Source organism: Euprymna scolopes, chromosome 45 (assembly GCF_053919585.1).
Source record: "Euprymna scolopes isolate OS-2025 chromosome 45, ASM5391958v1, whole genome shotgun sequence".
Taxonomy (NCBI): domain Eukaryota; kingdom Metazoa; phylum Mollusca; class Cephalopoda; order Sepiida; family Sepiolidae; genus Euprymna; species Euprymna scolopes.
In genome coordinates, this window is record NC_136526.1 from 70693610 (window position 1) to 70697717 (window position 4108).

Genomic DNA, 4108 nt, shown 5'->3' on the forward strand with positions numbered 1-4108 from the left:
TTCTGAATAAAATCATGTAGAATTACAACAAAATTTATTGGTTGAAAACAACAAGACAGAATACGTAGAGAAGGAAAGTTGTACAAATAATTATTAAATGTTTTTCTTAATCCATGGATTTTCAATGAATCACTCATCTTTTTAAACAAGATGTTTTTTTTATCAAAATGGATGTGGTTAATAATGAGTTTTGCAATTAGTACATAAATTGAAAGTGAAAATTGTATGAAAATCTATGTAAAAAATGGATGTTCTAAGTTAAAATGAATATACAGGAACAGCACTCGTTTGTAAAACTATGAATTTTGTTGCAATTGCAATTCTACATAATCTTACACAGAATTATATATTAAATTTATTTATACAAACATTGATGGTTACATATGTGCATACATGTTTGCACATATGTAGCCATCAATGGTTGTATAAATAAATTTAATCTATCTATAATATAAAGCTGGATGTGTGTGTGTGTGCGTGTGTGTGTGTCTGGTCACGAATAGGCTCCTATATGGTTGACTATTTTAAAAAACCGATTCCATATAATGATAGCAGATGTATCGAGACACAGGAATGGGTATGTTTGATCCTGCAGAACGGTGGTTCATTAAAATTGTGAGGTCTGCGTTCGTGCCTGGTCCACAAAGTATGGAAATAAAAAAAATTTAAATTAAAAAAAAAAGTTTACAAGTGTTTTTGATATAGGTCTACATAAGAATACTTTGATAAGTATGTTTTAACTTAAATAGGGATGGTATAATAAAATTGTGGGGTCTGCTTTCGCGCCTGACCTCCATAGAATGGAAATAGGCACAAACTTTAATAAAGACTTTTCGTATCTATCTGCGTAAGTATACTTTGATAATTATGTTTCAGTTTGAAGAAATATGGTATAATAAAATTATGGGATGTTCGTTCGCACCTGACCTCCATAGAATGGAAATATGTCACAAAGTTTTACAAGGTTTCTTAATATAGATCCACAGAATATTGTGATAAGTGTTTCAGTGTGAACAGGTATGGTATAATAAATTATGGGATTTATCTATTTTATTTTTACTTTCATCATATTTTGCTTTGGTTTTTATATCCCCGAATTCAAAACTATCTCTTTACAACCCTTCCTTTTCATAACCTATCATACTTTAATAAATCAAAGTCCATTTTCTATAAGCTGTTTTTTAACGTTAGAAAAGCATTTCATTCAAGTCATGAAAATTGTTGAACAAAATGTTTTTACTATAGGCTTAAAAAAAAAGATTCAATTTGAAATTTATCTTCAAAGTTCACTTTTATAAATTTTACAAAGTAAGATATAAAAATTTAATTTAAATTGAATGAAAAATTACCTTGGATTTATTTTATGTAATGTACATTCTGTTGCACTTAAAAAATCATTGAAAATTTTATATCTATGCCATTAATTGCTAGATGAAAGATAATGTTTTTAAATTGCAACAAAATGTACATTACATAAAATAAATCCAAGGTAATTTTTTTTATTAAATTTAAATTAAATTTTTATACCTTACTTTGTAAAATTGATAAAAGTGCATTTTGAAGATAAATAAATTTCAAATTGAATCTTGTACCTTTATTTTTAAAGCCCATAGTAAACACATTTTGTTTAACAATTTTCATGCCTTGAATGAAATGCTTTACTAACTTGTATCTTATCTTTTTAAGATTATATTTTATTTTTTTAATTTATTATTATGTAAGAGAAAAGGAGAGTTTTAAAACTCTCCTTCTCTCTATTTCAGTTTGTATTTCTCCTCACACCACAACTCATTTTTGCAACCCCCTCTTTGTATTATTACAGGTCTGAATATTCTCTGTTTCAGTTTGTATTTCTCCTCACAGCACAGCTCATTTTTGCAACCCTCTCATTGTAATACAGGTCTGAATAATGAGAAAATCTGATTTTTTAAAACAAAAACTTTAAAATAACTTCTTTAGATTAAATTTTTTAAAACTTCTTTCAGAATAGAAAATCTTTAAAATTTAATAAGGAACATATTTCATATAGGTTTCATTAACAAATATTCAGTACATAACGAGAAAAATAGAGATGAAAATTCCAAAAGAGCTGTATAATTGGTTACGGTCAATAGTAGTCCTCGCCAGCGAAAGTCTTTGTTATTGTTATTCTATTATTATTATTATTATTTAAAACATTTTGTGTCCTGTTCTTTCGCGCGAGGACTAATATATATATATATATATATATATATATATATATATATATATATATATATATATATATATATATATATATGTGTGTGTGTATATATATATGTATATATATATACATTACCATCTTTATATATATGTACATAGTTATAGTTTCTATCTTTACCAATATTGTTATCTATCTATCTATCTATCTATCTATCTATATATATATATATATATATATATATATATATATATATATATATGTTCTATTTGTATTCTGTTGTGGAGACGCCCACTAATTAACATAGGCGGGTGAGTGAGATATATAAAGCTATCAATCACCAATACTGGGGGAGTCCGGCAACGACCGCCAAATAGGCAAGACGCCTATGCTGCCTCCAGTAAGACATGCAACACGCCACCTGCCGGAATATCTCCAACTGAAGTATATTTGAAGACATGTAAATATGTATATAACTTTTCTTCCTAATATATTATTGTATAAATTTACTTTCGTGTTCTTGTTAATTATTTATGCAGACACATCAGTGGCGACGGGAATTCGAAAAAAGACTTACGCGGGATAAAATCCACTATTAAAACGCAACAGTGGCCTCAAGAATTCGAAAAAAGACTTACGCAGGAAAATCCACTACTAAATTAAACAGTGGTGTACTAAAAATATGTAATCGAGAAAGATTGAAAAAAAACGTACTCGAAGGAAAAAAAAACCTACTGTTTGAACCCAACAGTAACATCAAGGATTTTGAAAAGATTTACTAGAGAATTCACTGTTAGACACAACACAGTATTCGAAAAATAATTTACGTGGAAAATTATCACGGTCGAAAAAAAAAAGAAAAGAAAAACAAACGAAAGTAACTACAAAATTTTTCGAGCGAGATATTCGAACACTGGATACTTGAAGGCAAAATACCAATAACCATTTCAAAGTGACTACGAAAGTCAAAGAAAAAATAAAGGTGGTTTCGCTAGTACACCGTGAACTAAATTATGCAAATTGTCTTGAAGGAGAAAAGTGATTCTTTTTCAGTTGTACCAAGAAAGGATTTTTTCTTGTACATAATCAAAACTTAACGTATTAAGAGAAAAAATAAAATACATTTTTTTTCATCCCTCAATAGAAAAAGGGGAAAAGAAAGGGCCAGCGCAAAAAATAATATATCGATAGAATTCGGTTGACACAAAAAAAGAAAAAAAAGGCGAACCTAAAAACGGTTGTTCGTAGGTATTGTAAAAAGTGAATTAGTAAAATAGACTGATTTTTCTAATCTTTGAAATAAAAAAAAAACAAGATGGAGGAATTTGCTAAAATAATGACAAAGTTCATGCGGAATCAGCAGATCTTACAAAAAGAACAGCAAACGCTATACGCAGAAAGAGACGAAAGACAAAATGAACGACTCATATAATGCATATAAAGGCAGGAAGAAAGGTTCGCGCAGATGCAACTTGAACAGAAAGAACTGTTAGAAAGATTAACAGCTAATTCCATACAAGAAAATAATACAACCTTCTCCAACACAACAATTGTTAACAGCATAGATGTGCTCACATACGTACCGGAAGAGGATAAAACTTTTGATGCATGCTTCAAGAGGTATGAAGATATTTTCGAAACAGACAGCGAAAACTGGCCAAATGGAAAGAAAGTAAGTTTATTACTTCGAAAGCTTAGTACCAGCGAACATTGCAAATTTGTTGATTTCATATTGCCAAGGAGAACGAATTAGTTAGATCTCGCTGAGGCCGTAAAGCTTCTTAAGAAGTTATTCGGACCGAACATGTCTCTTTTCCAGAGATGGTCATGTATGAATCTTAAGAAAACTGATGAGCAGGACTACCTGACATACGCGTCAGTAGTAAACAAAAACTGCGACAACTTCAAATTATCGGAACTCACGGCGGA